Source organism: Tupaia chinensis, unplaced genomic scaffold, assembly GCF_000334495.1.
Source record: "Tupaia chinensis unplaced genomic scaffold, TupChi_1.0 Scaffold000048_1, whole genome shotgun sequence".
Classification (NCBI taxonomy): domain Eukaryota; kingdom Metazoa; phylum Chordata; class Mammalia; order Scandentia; family Tupaiidae; genus Tupaia; species Tupaia belangeri.
The window spans coordinates 7699769-7718247 of record NW_006159506.1 but is presented as its reverse complement, the minus strand read 5'-3'; positions in this window follow the sequence as shown (position 1 = coordinate 7718247).

Below are 18479 nucleotides of genomic sequence, written 5' to 3'. Positions count from 1 at the left end.
TCGCTGGACTCCCACGTAGTCAACTGCAGTTCGAGTCCTGGACGTGGTGGCTTAAACTCACGCAGGGCGCGTGTGCATGCGTGCCCAAGATCCTGAGAGGAGAATGGAGGAGAAGGGATTGCGGTGTGGCCATCCCCCCTGGGGGGTGATTTCTTGCCTTCTGTCTCTCTGTCTCTCTCTGTCTGGCAAGCGCACGCACCCTATAGCAAAAACCTCTCAAAAAATAATAATAATAAAGAGAAAATATGCTTACAGTATTTGTTTTTTTTTTTTTAAATGCATATCAGTGGATCCATGCAGTTCAAACTGTGTTACTCAAGGGTCATCTGTAGTTCATTTTTTTTTAATTTCCTCTTATAATACTTAATATTAAAAGAAATACAAGTTCTAGGTACAAATTAAATGTGCTGCTCAACTTCTGTAAAGGCCACTTCATAAATCATTTGTGGTTCAGGACACTCAATCATAGGCAGTTCCTACTCTGGGGCATTTGTGCAGACTCTCATCTCTTCTGTTTAAGTCTCTCTATGCTTTCTCAGAAAAAGGCACTAATTATCTTCATACTTTCCTGTTACCTTCTGAGAATTGCTTGTCTTCCTTCAGACAGAGCCTTTCTTGGGCCTCAGCGCTGTGGTCTCAGTCCCAGTGCACCATTTCTCTGTTAAACGGCCCCTCGTGGCTTCTGAAAAACAAAGTCACAAAGATCTCTGTGACTGCAATTAGTTCGTGTCCCAGTTATTTCCTCCAGATGTGGGACCCCTCAACAGCAACATAGTAGTTTCTGTGTACATATGTGTGCATGCATGTGTGTGTGTGTGCGTGTGTGATGTTTGAGACAGGGCCTTGCCATGTCACAATCCTCCTGCTTTAGCCTCCTGAGGAGCGGGGACTATTGTCCCACTCCACCATGCCCTCCTCTTTCAACATGGCCCTTCTTCTACATTGATTGCCTAAACTGGCTGAGAGCTTGTGATCCTCCTGCTGTGGCCTCCTGAGTAGCTGGAATTACAAATTTGCAGATCATAGCACCCAGCTTTTTAGGGTGTGCTGGGAGTCAAACAGGGCCTCCCATGTGGCTTCAGATGGCCGAGCTGCCATTGTATTTTTTTCCTTCACACATTTTTGAGAACCACTCAGGAAAGCAACTTGCACTTTAAATATGATAACATGGAAGGCTCCTTTTTCCCACCAGGGAGGAGACAGGCAGAGTCAGCAGAGGGTAGCTCAAACAGTTTGCTCATCAGCCATTCAACAGTGCCCAGATGGGTCTGCTCAAATGTCTGTGGCTGGTCTCCAAACAGGGTTTCATGTCCCAGCCTGTTGTCTTCTGCAGGTTTATCTACATTGCCACTGTACTCACACACACACACACACACACACACCCATCCCTTCATACCCTGTGTTTTGTTTTCAGTGAGGCCTACTATTACCACCATGTACCGGATCTGGGACGCGAACTGCGGTTGACTACGTGGGAGTCCAGCGACATAGCCATTATGCTAACTGCTGGTCCCTGTACTTACATTTTGTTGTAAGACCCTAGAGGGATGGGTTCTACTTAGTAGAGAATCCTAAAGCACTCTTAGTAAAAGCTCTGTGTGGTAGAGAAAGAATTCGGTTCTCTTTATGTAATCAAGGAAAAGCAAATCGCTATTGGTAGGGAATAAAAGAAGGGCTTAGTCTGTGATGGTGAATAGAGATGGACAAGATTCAAGGAGGATGGAGTTCTCTGAAGTCTGTTGGTGATTAAATCCTTCCTTGAAACCACTCTTACATCAGCTTTCTTGGTATAAAATGATGTGGCACCTTTTGTGCGTGGACCATTCAGCATCCGACCCCTCCTCTTCATATGCTTCTCAGCTCTACAGAACTAGGAAGCTAAAACGATGCCTCACATTCCCTGCTGCTAGGGCTTGGGAGGCGAATTAAGTCTTCCTAGTTAGATGCTATGTATTTATCTATTGGTAAATAACAAATTACTCCAAAATATAGGTGCTTACTAAAGTAAGTGTTGGTTGTCTTTCCCAGATCTGAGGATCAAGAGTTGGGAGCAGCTTAGCTGGGTGGCTCAGGGTCTCTCAGGAGGCTCTAGGCAGCTGTTATCTGGAGGATCTGCTTCCACACTCACTCACACGGATGCTGGCAGGAGGCCTCATTTCTCCACAGGGTCACCCAGAGGTCCTTAAGACACTGTAACTAGCTTCTTCCAGAGCGTAAGTAGTGAAAGAGAAAGAGAACGAGAGTGCATGATTAAGTGTCCTCTGTCACCCAGTCTGATAAATGACATGCCACCTCTTCTGCTGAATCCCATATCTCACATTGACCATCTCTGGTAACATGTGGAAAGAGGGTACTTAGAGTGTGAACACCAGGAGGCAGTGATTGCTGGGGGCACTCTAGCTGGTTACTCCACGCTCTCTTTCTTGTTCATGCACACACACATACACACACACACACGCACACACACACGCACACCACAGAGGTTTGAAAGTCAGACATGTGGTGGGAGCCATTTCCTTGCTCACATGGCTGTTTTTGATAACTTACCATTATCCCCACCTAGTTTGGGACGCCTGGGCTAATCAGATTTCTTTTAGTGCCTCCTAGTAAACACTAGATATATAAAGGATATTGTGATTTTTTTTTTAACTATTTGGCTTTTCTCATAATAATGTAATTCAATTGCCTTCTGTAGAGCTGTCCATCTGAGACTGATGATTGAGACATAAATGGATCTTTCTGGTGTGTGTGTTTTTTTTTTTCCCTTTAGGTCAAGCTCACTCATGCCCATCCATAAGGTGCTGTTTCCACCTGTATGGCTAAATTAAAAAGAAATCTTCCTTCTATTCATTGATCAAGTACAGAAATTTTCAAACCGTAATTTGTATTTGAATCTTCAGGGCAGAGTCCTGGACCCTTGCCAGTGCTACTAAATTGGCATCTTTGGGAGAGTGACCTAGTAACATGCATTTTTTTAGTTGCCAAAAGAACGAGTGTGTTAACCAGAGCACGTACAGCTAGAGAGAGAAAGGGAGGGAGAAAACACCCTCCAATGGGGTATGGTCATGCTGAAATCCCTTCTCCCATTTCTCCATCCTGCCAGGATATGGGGCATGCACAGGAACACAGAGTGCTTTTCAAGCTGCCAGAGCTGAGATTCAAACCATGATCCTCCATGTGGGGTTTGGCTCCCTTGACCAGTAGAATATGGGGTGGTCTACATTCTGCATTTTGATGAGATTATCAGTTGAATCCCACATAGCCCAGAGAAACCCTGGGACAGAGAGACTTTTGGGGGCACTTGGTCAGAATGCCTAATCAAACCTGAATTGGTTGAGGCCACTTTACAGAACAACTCTAGGTTCAAATCCTGCTTCTATGGCTTATAAACTTAAGAGATTCACGTAAGTCATTTATACACTCTTTTAACTTCCATTTTTCTTATCTATAGGATGGATCTAACAATGTGATCCTCCTCCATATAGAACTATTGCTTATGGGGCCAGCAGATGGCACAATGCTGACGTCATTGGACTCTCAACTAGTTGACCACAGTTTGAGACCCAGACCTGGCAGCTTAAAACTCACACTGGGTGTGTGTGACTAAAATCTCAAGAAGATAATAGAAGAGAAAGTATTGCAGAGTGGCCATCCTCCCTGGGGAAGTGGGATATGATTTCTCACTTTCTGTCTCTGTCTCTCTGGTAAGCACATGTGCCCTATAGCAAAAATCTCTTTTTAAAAAGGAAATTTTTTTTTTTTTAAAAAGTTGAGGGACCAGCAGATGGTGTAATGGTGATGTTGCTGGACTCCCATGCCCATGTAGTCAACCACAGTTTGAGTTCCAGACCTGGAAACTTAAACTCACTCTAGGTGCATGTGCATGCATGCCGAAAATTCTGAGAGAAAAGTTGAAGAGAAGGAATTGCGGCATGGCCATCCCCCTGCAGGGGGTGATTTCTAGTTTTCTGTCTCTCTCTGTCTGTCTCTCTTTCTCTGGTGAGTACATGCACCCTACAACAAAAATATCTGAAAAAAATTGTTGATTAAATAGTGAACTCCATCTACAGCATTAACTAACAAATATTGCTACTGCTGACACAGCTAGTCTATATTTTAAGTCCTAGTAACACTTTGTCACAATGCATGCTTTAGTGGAACACCTTGAAGTTGGGTACTTGTGTTTTTATGTCTGTATGTGGGTCCATTAGGTGTATTTTTAGGACATGACTAGTGAAATATCTGGCAATCCTAATGGATCAAAAGCTGGGCAATCATTCAACAACAACGACAAAAAAATATGGTACCCTTCTGTATGTTACACCCCATTAGACTGTGGGTCTAGCAAGATGAATTAGACTGTTGGTATAACAAGATGAATATAACACAATGATTGTGGAATTTAGAAGAAGACATACATCACATCTATGCTAACAACTCTAATATAGTTTGAGCATCCCCAATCTGAAAATCCAAAATCCAAAATGCTCCAAAATCGGAAAGGTTTTGAGTGCTACTGGCATGACATTACAAGTGAGAAACTTTTTGAGTGTTACTGGCATGACATCACAAGTGAAAAACTTCATGGGTGGAGAAAAATGACCTCAAGTTGTGATCAAAATGTTATAATACAAAAATCACCTTAAAGAGCCATCTCTGTGGTGCAGTAGCAATGCCTGACTTAAGGGAAGCTGGACCCCACAGGACGAACATGGTTCAAATTTCTAGTACAGTCAGCCTGACACAGACCAAGCATGGTTCAAATCCCGCATCTATGGCTTACAAGCTTAAGAGGTCTTGGGCAAGAATACCCAAGATTCAATAGGCTGGAGTGTTGGAGGAAGGGACTCATAGCATGACTAGACCTGTGGAGGGCACCCCTCCCTCCCTCCCTCCCTCTCTCTCTCTCTCTCTCTCTTTCTCTCTCCTACTCTGACATGCATATGCATGTGCACTGTCATTGAATAAAGAAGAAAAACATGAAAAAAATTACCTTCAGGTTATGTACATAAGTTGTATATGAAACACAAATAAGTTTCATGTTTCAACTTGAATCACATCCCAAAGATATCTCATTATGTCTATGCTAATATTCCAAGATTTGAAAAAAAAAAAAAAACCTGTAATCCAAAACACTTCTGGTCCTGAACATTTCCAATAAGGAATATTCAACCTGTATAATTATTACTGGGCAGAAAAGACCAATTTAACCCTGTTCTTAATGAAGAGTTTTGATATTTATTAAAATAAAAAAGTTCGCATTAATAAAAATTTAACATTTAGAAACCATGACTTAGTGTGACTGAGTGAAGCAAGTCAGGCTATGAAAGAGAGACATTGTATGTCTCCACTTAACATAAACCGACCGTCTGCACTCTATGGTAGAGACTGAAAGACTAGAGGACATCAAAGTATTAAAAATTGTGATGGACATTAGAGACAAAGTGGGAAGAGTGTGAGAGGGGAATAGCATAGGAAAGGAAATTTGGGGAAAAATAGAGAGGTAAGACATTTTTGGGACACAGATATGGTTTATTATCTGTTGATGGAGATGTGTATAGTATTCTCAATTGGGCTGAACGTAGGTATATATCATGCTGTGTAAAGTCTCTGTACGGTCTAAATGATGTATGGTGATTAAATGTATAAATAATTATAAATTTAAAAAAGCTATGACTTAGAAAGTTTTTCATATATAATCCTTATTATACCTTTATGTTGATTTTAGTCCTGGCTGTCACAACTTAGACGGACAGTAATGACTTGCAGAGAGATAAGAAGAGTCAAAGGCCATCACTGACCTGGTAATTAGAGCACACAAGGCTGGAGTTGAGAGTATTCCTTTGTCCAGGTCATATTTGTGGCTTCGAACGCCCCCTTCTCTTTTTTCCCCTTACCCATATATCAAACATTCTTTAGGTCCCACATCCTTCATGGATCTTTCCTTGACCTCCTTTTGGCTTCATTGATCTCCCCTAACCCATTCTGTCATGTATCTATCAAATATTCATGAATGCCTTAATAGGAGAGAGAGAGGTGGGAGTGACTGAGGATGAGGTCAGAGAGGCATCCCCAGACAGATGGAGTATGGACTTGAGACCTCAGAGAACTTTGTATTTCATTTGGAGTGATAAAAGTCATTGGCGTTTTCAGCAGGGATTTATGATGTTACATATATTCAAAGATTCTTCTGGTTGCTCTATGGAGTATATAAACTTTAGGGGTCAAGCATAGCATCAGAGAGACAAATTAGGAAGTCTTGTAATACTTTCAGTAAAAGAAAATGGTAGCTTGGACTGTGGGCTTAGTGTCAGAGGCCTTGAGAAGTCATTGAATTTGAGATATATTTCTTTTTCGTTGTTTTTTTTTTCCTTTGGAGAGGTTTATGCTATAGGGTGCGTGCACTTGCTGGACAGACAGAGACAGAGAGACAGAAAGCGAGAAAACACCCCCCAGGGGGGGATGGCCACACTGCAATCCCTTCTCCTCCATTCTCCTCTCAGGATCTTGGGCACGCATGCACACGCGCCCAATGTGAATTTAAGCTGCCGGGTCCAGGGCTTGAACTGCGGTTCACTACGTGGGAGTCCAGCGACATAACCATTATGCTAACTGCTGGTCCGGAGATGTATTTCTAAGGAAGAACTGATGTGATCAATGATATTAGATGTAGGATATAAGATAGAGAGAGGTATAATGTTGCTCCCTTCCTGAAGCTTATGTTCTAGGGTAGGAACCTACATTAGATTCCTATTTCTTCTGTACAAATGATCACAAACATGATGGCTTAAAACAACACATATTTATTATGTTATAGTTTTGGAGGTCAGAAATCCAAAATCAACTTCACTGGGGTAATGTCAAGGTGTACATAGTGCTGGTTGCTTTTGAAGGTTCTATGATGGAAAAAAATTCCCTTGTTTTTTCTAGCTCCTAGAAGCCACCCACATTCCCTGGGTCATGGTATCTCCTTTCGTATTCAAAGTGTATCACTCCATTCCATACTTCCAACAACATTTCTTTTTCTGACTTTCTGGTTCCATGGTCGCATCATCTTCTATAAGTGTGACCCTCCTGCCTACCCCTTGTAAGGACCCTTGTGATTGCATTGTACCCACCTAAATAATCCAGGATAATCATAGTATCTCAGGATTCCTAACTTATTGTGCAAAGTTCTTTTGACACATAAGGGAGCACACAGGTTATAAGGATTAGAATGTAGATGTCTTCGGGGAGCCATTATTCAGCCTACCAGAAAATCTAAAAACCACATAGGAAAAGAAATAAATAATTTAGTTTCTGATCATCATATTTTGAAGAAAATGAAGCAGGGGTATCAGAATAGAAAGTGAGTGGTGGTTTTGAGAGTGGGGCAAAACAAGGAACTTGTTCATTTTGATAGAAAAGTTGAGAAAATTTCTTAAAAGAATTATATTTATGTGGAGATTCCATTAATAAAAAAGAAGTGAACCATGCAACTCTCTGAGGGAAGACTATTCCATGAAAGGACTAGCAGTTGTAAAAGGATCCGGAGGTGGAAATAAATTTGATATGTTCGAGGTGCCCAAAAGGCATGTGTGATTTTGAGGACAGCAAGGGGACAGGGATAGTAGCTGACATTGGAGAAGTTTCCAGGGCTTGGATTGGAGAGGGTAAAAGGTTTGAATATTTTTTTCAGTTGCTCATTTCTCTTTATTTACAGTTTGTGTTCAATGCAAAGCAATTCCATAACATGAGAAGTTACTAAGAATCAAAGCGTAAATACACAAACACAAGGGACCAGAGTTAGCATAATGGCTATGTCGCTGAACTCCCATGTAGTCGACCGCGGTTTGAGTCCTGGACCCGGTGCTTAAACTCATGCTGGGCACATGTGCGTGAGTGCCCAAGATCCCAAGAAGAAAATGGAGGAGAAGGAATTGTGGTGTGGCCATCCCCCCGCGGGGTGATTTCTTGCTTTCTCTCTCTCTTTCTGGTGAGCGCACACACCCTATAGAAAAAAAGCTCTCCCCCCCAAAAAATACACAAACACAATATACAATCCAAAATAGATGTACAGCATTCAGATATGAAGAAAGGGGAGTGTTCATTCACACACACAATAACTTGAGATCTGTTCAGTCTGGTTGTTCTCATGTAAGTTTTTAAAGATGAGGGAAAACAACTTTGGTTATCAAGACTACTGAGGCCATATTAGACACTGGAACAGAATCTAAGCATCAGTGTGTGACCATGTGAACAAAATACCTCAGGGGAGCATATTTTTAAAAAGGTTTCTGTGTTGAGACTGTTGTAAAAGATGTATTTTCCAGCATCCAGCCCACTTGAGTTTCTGATAACAGAAAATGGTTCAAATGTGGCTATTCTGATCCACAGGTTCTTAAAAAAAGTATTTACAGAAAAGAGTATAAAAGTTTCTGTGAATTTTATGCAAGTTAGCTTAATTCTTCACTTCCCAAATACTTGATTTAGAGTTTTGATTCCTTCAGGTATTTACCTTTTTAATTTCAAGATGAGTAATTCTACCTTCAAAACAGATCCTTTTTTTTAGTGTAAAAGTATTCAACATATGCAGAAATTAAAAAATAATAATTTAACTAAAGGAATATGGTGCTCTTGTCCAAAAAAAAAATGGGTGATGGAAAATGCCTACCATTTGACTTTATAAGGTTAAGCAAGATTCACCCAATATGCTTGGATTTGGAGATTTCAATCCATCATTCCCCTGGCACAGCTCGGTTACTACATAAAAGATCAAATTCAATGTCAAACCCAAGCTTCAGAGGAAAAGAGTTCAGTTCCCCAGAAAATGGTGATAGCTTTACAACACGAAACTTTATCTAGAGTATATTGGCATTAAATTGGTACTGCTGAAATGTTACGTTGAAGATTTACAACAACACCTGAAAGTCCCTTCTAATGTACATATAAATAGAACCATGGAAACTTTTCATATTACCTAACTGTTTTATGGCCTTATGGACTTAATGAACCAAATGAAAACTGAATTTGCATTCTACATCCCATTCTGTATCTCTAGATAAGATAACATCTGTTCTTATTTTCAAGGTAGAGTTTTACATGACCATATTTCTTAAGCCACATTCAAGCAATCACATCTTAAATAGTTTTGGGTGTTGTCTCTTCATTTTGCTCATGAAACTCCAGCAGGTTTAATCTTGGAATTCATCATCTGGTCAAGTCCTTCACATGTTCTTCAACCAATCAAATTTGGGATTCACAACATTTTCGGTATGGATAAAATATGGTGTGGAATTAGTAGATTCAATGAAGACCTGTTTTTTTTTTTTTTTTCCCTTGCCACACTGGACTTCTAGATGTCATTTGGATTGGGTTTAGAAGATGGGGAAGTGTAGATATTTCTTGTTCTGAGTCTCTTTAACAGTAGAGTAGAAGAGAACATGAGATCTCAAGCAGACTGGCTGTTGACTGCAGAGCACTGCCAATGGCCTTGGTGGTGGCATTAGCTGAATTTGGGGCAACTGAGGTATTCTGGGAGGAGTTACTTGAAAGTGTTATAACAGTTGTTTGATTTGAATAAATCTGCATGGGTAGGAGCAGTGCCAGGAGCAGTGCCAGCAGCAGCAGCCCCAGCCCAAGTCTGATCACCATCACTCTGCCCATGTCCACTCTACCGGTGCACAGTGCATCTTATTGGGTTATGGGTGCACCGAGAACCACTGGCTCTGTGGCAGGCAAACTGAAAATTTGAATTTTTTTAAGAATTTTTTATTTTATTATTTCAAAAAGTTTTTACTAGAGAAAGAGACAGAAATAGAAAGGGAGAAAGCAAGCTGCCAGGTCCAGGACTTGAACCACAGTCAGCCATGTGAGAGTCCAGTGCCTCAATGGCCACATCACCTGCTGGCCCCAAGAGTTTAAATTTTAAGGATAATGATGAGAGAAAATAAGTGCTTTGGTTATGGTAGACAATCAACGAAAAGCAGTTTCTTTTTGTCTTGAAGGTTTTATTTTATCTTTTTAATTTACAATCACCATTTTGTTATATAGAATATAAATAAACAGACAGATGATGAGATACAGAAGGAGGCAAGATCTGGAAGGGCCAGAGTTTCGGACCTTCCATCCCTGTGAAAGATCCTCAGAGAATGAATGTTAATTAATTAGTTAATTAATTAAGAATAAAAATTTAAAAATATATAAAACATTTTTAAAAAAGAAGGCTCTCTTCTCTTGAACATCAGAAGGGTCAGAGCCTATGTACTCAGTTGGAAGAACACTTGTACATCCATGTTTATTGTAGCATTATTCACAATTGCTAAGTCATGGAATCAACCCAAATGTCTAAAAAGAGATGAATAGATTGAAAAAGTGTGGCACATATACACTATGGAATACTACTCAGCCATAAAAAACAATGAGACTCTAGCATTTGATAGAAAGTGGATGAACATGGAAGATTTAATGCTAAACAAAGCAAGCCAGACCATGAAAGAGAGGCATTGTATGTTCCCACTTAATATATACCAAATGTCTGCACTCTATCACAGAAACTGAAAAATTGGAAGGTGTAAAAACATGGAGACGGTGTGGGAAAAGGGTCTCTTGTAGTTTTTTAAAGAATATTGGAAAGCCATCGGAAGGGAGTAACATGATACAGAAAGTCCTCTGGGCTGACAAGATAAATTAGAGAAGAAAAATAAGGCTGCCATATCAGAGTTCAAATGGAAAACAGAAACTGCCACTTATTTGAACAGAGAAAAGTTAAGAACAATAACCAAAAAAAATTTTTTATCCATTTTTTCCCATTTTTGACACTTTTTTTTTTGTTTGTATAGATCCAAGTTTTTAAGTACTTTTATTCTACCATGAAAATTTTACTTTTCTTGGAACTTCCTTTAGCATTTCTTGTAGTATAGGTCTGCTGGTGACAGTCTTTCAATTTTTTGTTAGTCTGAAAAAAAAGCTATTCTTTCTTTTTTCTTTTTTGAAAAATACTTTCACTAGATGTAGAATGCTAGTTTGACAGATTTTTCTTTCAGAATGTTAGAAATGTCATTTTTTTATCTTCCAATTTGCATGGTCTTTAATAAAATCTGTTTCAATTATTTTCATTGTTCTGTATACAGCGTATCCTTTTTAACCTCAAATTGGTTTAAAATGTGTTTCTCAAAATGGTTAAAAATGTTGTTGTTCAGCAATTTGGTTATGATTTTGTTTTGGTGTGATTTTCGAATAGGAAATTCTTGGGCTTCTTTGATCTGTGAATTTACACCTTTCATCAAATTTAGAAAACTTTCAGCCATGATTTCTTCAGATATCTGTTTTGACTCCTCTATCACTTTCTTCTGGGGCTCCAATTATTTGTACACTAGACCACTTGATGTTATCCTGTAGGTCTGAGGCTTTGTTTGCTCTCTCTCTCTCTCTCTCTGTTTCTACTCTCTCCTTTATTCAGAGTCAGACTTACATTATGGTTTGATCACTTTCCCAGCCTTACCTGGCTCTTTCTCCCTCTTCTTGTGTATAGGTGTTTTCCTGATGAAATCATTGCACACAAGCCAGCCTGTTGCCTGGTGGTTAAGGTGACTGGATCTCACATGGCCAACCATGTGGTTTAAGATCCAGACCCTGCAAGTTTCAAAAATACTCTGGGCATGGGACCAGCAGTTAGCGTGATGGCTACATCGCTGGACTCCCATGTAGTTGACTGAGGTTCGAGTCCCGGACCTGGTGTCTTAAACTCATGCCAGGCACATGTGCATGTGTGCCCAAAATTCCGAGAGGAGAATGGAGAAGAGATTGCAGCATGGCCATCCTCCCTGGGGGTTGATTTCTCGCTTTCTGTCTCTCTGTCTCTCTGGCGAGTGCATGCACCCTATGGCAAAAAACCTCTCCAAAAAAAAAAAAAAATACTCTGGGCATATGTGTCTGCAGGCCCAAAATCCCAACAAGAGGTTAAAATGGAGGAGAAGGAATTGTGGTATGACCACATCCTTCCATGGCCTCTCCCTCTCTCTCTTTCAAGAGTGCATGCACCCTCTGGTAATACTCAAAAAAAAAAAAAAAAAAAAAAAATTGAACACTCAAAAAATCTTTGCACACTTAATTTCTTTTTGGTGTCAATTTCTTAAGGAATCTGGACTAACATGGTTTCTATTGACTACTTTTTCTTCTGATATGTTGTCTTCTTTTAAAGAGTCTTAAAGTTTGTTTTAGCAAGTAGTTAAGTTACTTGCAGAGCAGACTGCTCCCTTCAAGGCTTGTATTAAACTTTATTAGCATGTACCCAGAGGAGCCTTTTCTCTAAAGATAACTTAACCATACTATTTTATTTATTTATTTATTTTGGAGAGGTTTTTGCTATAGGGCACTTGAGCTTGCCAGAAAGACAGAAAGAGACAGCGAGAGAGAAAGTGAGAAATCACCCCCCAGGGGGAATAGCCATGCCAGGGTCCCCTCTCCTCCATTCTCCTCTTGGGATCTTGGGCATGCACATGTGTCCAGTGTGAGTTTAAGCCACCGGGTCAGGGACTCAAACAACAGTTGACTACATGGGAGTCCAGTGACATAGTCATTACACCAACTGCTGGCCCCTTCACCCTACTATTAAAATTCCATTCTTTTGGGTGTCTACTGACTGCTCCAGGTATTCAAATAGTTCTGTCCACTTGAGCTGATGAGAACTCTATGTCTTCCAGCACTGAGAATTGTGTATTTCATAGCTCTTTCTTGCTTGTTCTTTGGTGACTTCATGAAGGCCTATGCATGATGCCCAGAAGAGTATCCATCCAAAGACTAAAAGGGACTGTTGTGCATGTTTGTGGACTTTGTAATGTATGATAGCTCCCTGCTCTCTGGTACTCTGCTTTTCAAATTCCAGTTACTTCAGGATGTGCAAGCAATTGTTTCTGTCTTCTCAGTGAAAGCCCTGAGCTCTCTCTCCTCTGTGCCGTGGAGTGGAAATTACCTATAAAAAACGAAATCAAAGTTACTTATGGGACAATCATAGAATCATCCTTGTTTGTTTTCATTCTCTCAAGTACTAGAATCCAGTGACTGCTTATTGTTCAGTAAGCAATTCCCAACCCAGTTACTCTTTCATGTAGTGGACATTCAAAAAGAGAATGTAACGTGCAACATTATTAACTTGTTGATATATAGGTAGCTGGAAAGACAATAAAGCAAACTCTGAAGTATAATAGAAGCAATTATTGGAAGCAGCTACTGATTCTAGGGTTTATAAAACCAAAGGAAGAGATGGAGATCATGGAAATTTAGACATTTAGAGGAGGGGCCCTATAGAGTTAAAACTTAAGAGGAGGTGCTGCTAGGCTGATGTTGGCGTTGGAGTTTCTGAGCTTGGAGGACCTGTGGTTTTGGAACCTGATATCTGAAGAGAAGGTGCTAGTTGGTTGACTTTTGTGTCTGCTTTGGGATTTTGATGCAGCTGTTTCTGAAAATGTTTTGAAAATGGAAAACTGGATTTAACTGCTGGTAATGGGAAGAAACTTGGGCTACCAGGGTGAAGAAGCATGGCTAGGGTGATGCAAACAGAGCCATGAAGTCAGGAAGCCCAAAGGAAACTGACTGGATGGGGCAAGTCCTTTTCCCACCTCAATTTTCAAGTCTCCCTCTGACTTTTCCTATTGACAGAACATGGTACAGAGCAACTGGTGAGAGAGAAATGGCTGCACAGCCTCAGCCACAATATCAGAACAGAGTGAGGACAGGTGTGCGGTTTTTTTTTTGTTTTTTGTTTTGTTTTGTTTTATTTTGTTTTGTTTTTGGAGAGGTTTTTGCTATAGGGCACGTGCGCTTGCCAGAGAGAGACAGACAGAAAGCAAGAAATCACCCCCCGGGGGGATGGCCATGCCGCAATCCCTTCTCCTCCATTCTCCTCTCAGGATCTTGGGCACGCACGCACGCACACGCACCCAGCGTGAGTTCAAGCCACCGGATCCAGGACTTGAACCGCGGTCGGCTACGTGGGAGTCCAGTGACATAGCCATTACATTAACAGCTGGTCCCGAGACGGGTGTGTTTTGAGAATGAGAAAGAATCACTGAAAAACGGACCCAGCTACTGCCTGGTTTGGAGCCTGCCTAACTGGCTGAAATGTGTTGCTGTTAACTGAGTTGGGGAAGACTGGATTAAGGACAAGTTCTAGCCTTTTACTAAACTATCGAATCAGAATCGGCAGGAAAGAGATCCTGGAATCTCTGTTTCTATAACCACTAGACGTGAGTCCGATCAGAAAAATTGAGGGCAAGAGTGATCTAGACCAAATTGTTAATATAAAGGCAAGACAATGAGAATATAATTCAGAGTCGAGGGGCTAGTGGTGCAGAGGTAAACATGACATTCTGCAAGGCTGACTCACATGGCAGAGTTCCAGGTTCGTGTCCCACCAACTCTCTGAGTATGCAAACAATACAGGCCAGATGAAGCTGGGGTGGATTGTAGCATCAAGACCTGTTGTGGGGGGAGGGTGCTCTCTTTCATTTCTCTGTGCTTCTGTTTCTCTAATGTTCTTGTTCATGAAAGAAATAAATAGAATTTTTAATAAAAGAATCAGGCAGAACCAGCAGATGGCATGATGGTCATGTCACTGGATTCCCACAGGGCTGACTACTGTTCAAGTCCCAGGCCCAGAGTCTTGAAACTCACTCTTGGCACATGTGTGTGCATGCGTAAGATCCTGAGAGGAGAATGGAGGAGAAACAATTACATGTGGCCATTTACCCTGGGGAGTGATTTCTTGCTTTCTGTCTCTGTCTCTCTGTCTCTCCAGTGAGCACATGCACCCTATAGCAAAAATCTCTTTAAAAAAAAAAAAGGAAGGAACCAGCAGTTAGCGTAATGGCTATGTCGCTGGACTCCCACGTAGTTGACTGCGGTTCGAGTCCCGGACGTGGTGGCTTAAAACTCACACAGGGCACGTGTGCATGCGTGCCCAAGATCCTGAGAGGAGAAAGGAGAAGGGATTGCAGCGTGACCATCTCCCCTAGGGGGTGATTTCTAGCTTTCTGTCTCTCTGTCCCTTTCTGTTGCGGCGGCGATGCCACTCAGACAGAAACCCCTCAAAAAAAAAAAAAAAAAGAATTGGGAGCCTATAAATGAAACTTTATATTGGTTAATTTATTTCCATCACACATATCAAGACAATTAAATGGTGGGAAGAATAGTGTTTTCCGCAAAAGGTATAAAAACAACTAGATATCCACAGCATATACAAAACAACTTGAAATGAATCAGAGATCTAAACTTGATAGTTAAAGTTGTAAAAAATCTTAGAAGAAAATTTAGGAGTGCATATTCAGAATTTGGGGATAGGTAATGATTTCTTAGATATAACACTGAAAATGTGATCAATACAAGCAAAATGGATAAATTGATGTTCATCAAAATGAAAAATTTTCTCTTAGTAGATGAATGGATAAACACAACTTTGTATATACATACAGTGAAATACTATTCAGCCTTGGAATCAAAAAAGTTCTGACACATGGGAACCTTCAGGCTATTATGCTAAGTAAAATAAATCAGTCACAAAAGGACAAATACTGTATGATTATATGCAAATGAGGTGGCTCCAGTAATTAGATTTAGAGACAGAAAGCATTATTGTGGTTACCAGGGACTAGGGGGAGGGAAAATGAGGAGTTAGTATTGAATAAGTAAAGACTGAAAGATAGAAAAAGTTCTGGAAATAGATGCTGAATAGTTGCCTAACAATGTATATGCCCTTAATGCCATCGAACAATCTGGTAAAATTGGTGAATTTCTTATGGTGTATATTTTATCACCATATGTAAGTAAGTAAATAAATAAATAATTTTTAAGCTTTTGTGCTTTGGGGCCAGCAGATAGAGTGGTGGTGAAGGTGATGGACTCCTGCATGGCTGACAGTTCGAGTCCTGGACCTGGGGGCTTGCTCTCTCTCTTTCCTTCTCTCTCTTTTTCTCTCTCTGGTGAGCACTCCTCATAATGACTTCCCAAAGAAATAAAAATGTCTGTCCACATAAAAACTACACACAATTTATACAAAATACATCTTCATTATTGCCACCATCACCACTACCACCACTATCACCACCATCACCACCATCACTACCACCATCACCACCACCATCACCACGATCACCACCATCACCACCACCATCACCACGATCACCACCATCACCACCACCATCACCACGATCACCACCATCACCACCACCATCACCACGATCACCACCATCACCACCACCATCACCACGATCACCACCATCACCACCACCATCACCACGATCACCACCATCACCACCACCATCACCACGATCACCACCATCACCACCACCATCACCACGATCACCACCATCACCACCACCATCACCACGATCACCACCATCACCACCACCATCACCACGATCACCACCATCACCACCACCATCACCACGATCACCACCATCACCACCACCATCACCACGATCACCACCATCACCACCACCATCACCACGATCACCACCATCACCACCACCATCACCACCATCATCAGCACCATCACCATCAGCACCATCACCATCACCATCACCACCACACCTTCATTACCACTGTAACACAATGTCATATTGCTGCATTACCCATAGCTACAAACTGGAAATGAGCCAAATGTCCATCAACTGATGAAAGAATAAACAAAATTTGATATATTCTTAGAATGGAATATAATTCAAGCTTTAAAATGAATGAATTAATACACGCAACAATATGAAAGGGCCTTCAAAACATTATGCTATACAAAAGAAACTGAACACAAAACACCACCCACTTATTGTTCAGTTCCATCATAGGAAGGATTTTTTTATTTAATTGCCAGAGGTAACATATGCTGGTCGGGAGTGGGGGTATGATACCCCCAGTAGGGGTATGATCATGCCTCAATACCTTCTCCATTTCTTCATCCTGTCAGGACCTGGGATATGCACACACACATGCCTGGCATGTTTTTTAAGGCCCTGGGGCCAAGATTTGAATCTCAGTTGGCCATGTGAGATCTAGTTTTCTGTGCCCAGCACTTAACTACTGCACAGCAGAGGCCAACCCTATATGAAGCCTTCATATAGACTGTATGTCTATATCTCCATGTGGACATATAGACTAATCTACAGAAAAAGAGATAGGTTAGTAGAGCTGGGTAGAAGGGAGAATCAGGAGCTATTACTAATAGAAATGAGTTTTCTTTTGGGGGTGATGAGAATGTTTTAAACTTAGATGATGGTGGTGTTTGTACAACTCTAAGTATACTAAAAACCATTGAATTATGCACTTAAATAGGTAAATTTTTTGGTATTTGGATTATGTCTCAATGAAGCTATTTTTAACAAAAGAGGTGCATGAGGGTAGATTTGGGTCTTTCTGATGTATCGTCAGTGCTCAGACAAGAACCTGTAGCGAGACTGCTGTTTAAAATGGACTGCGTCCATTTCTTTTTTTTAAGAATTATTTTATTTAACTTTATTTATTATTATCATCATTATTTTCCAGTTTGATCAGAGAGAGACAGAGAGAGAGAGGAAATGAGAAAGCAAGCCACCAGGTCTGAGACTTGAACCATGGTCGGCCAAGTGGGAATCCAGCGCCTTTAACCACCATGCCACTTGCCGGTCCCTGTCCATTTCTTTTTTTAAAAAAATTTGCATTTTCTAAAACACTGACTATGAAATATACTACTAACAAAAATTTTGTTTGTTTGTTTGTTTGTTTAAGAGATTTTTGCCTTAGGGTACATGCACTTGCCAGAGAGAGAGAGACAGACAATGAGAAGGAAAGTGAGAAATCACCCACCAGAGGAATGGCCACACTGCAATCCCTTCTCCTCCATTTTCCTCCTGGGATCTTGAGCGCACATGCACATGTGCCTGGCGTAATTTTCAAGCCACCAAGTCTAGGACTTGAACTGCAGTCAGCCATGTGGGAGTCCAGTGACGTAACTACTGCATCATCTGCTGGTCCCCCAAGTGTATTTTTTTTTTTAAATAAAAGAATGTCACTTAACTTGAAATTAGAAAAGTTAGTATCCACTTCAGAAAACCTTCGTTGTTTTATTTCTAGGGTATTGCTATTAAATTAGGACTTACAGTGTGATGGTTATGTCCTTGATTTCAGAATTGACTTCAAATATGAGCTCAGCTCCCTTTTAATGGGTGATCTTGGCCAATTCATTTACCTTCTTGCCTCAGTTTTTTTGTGGCAAAATGAAAAAAACAACTTTTCTCATAGGATTGTGAGGACTTTGAGGAGTTGATAGGATAAATCTTATCCTTAACACACTGTATATGCTCAATAAATAATAGTCATTATTGCAATACAGTAAGTAACTGGAAGAAACAACAGCTTATACTCTGCCTACTAGACAGAACACTAGAATAAGAGCTTTTCTTCCATGTCCCTTCAGGGGCTGTTGTTTTAATTGCCATTTTTCTAGATAACTGAGTTTCAGAGATGCTCAGTAA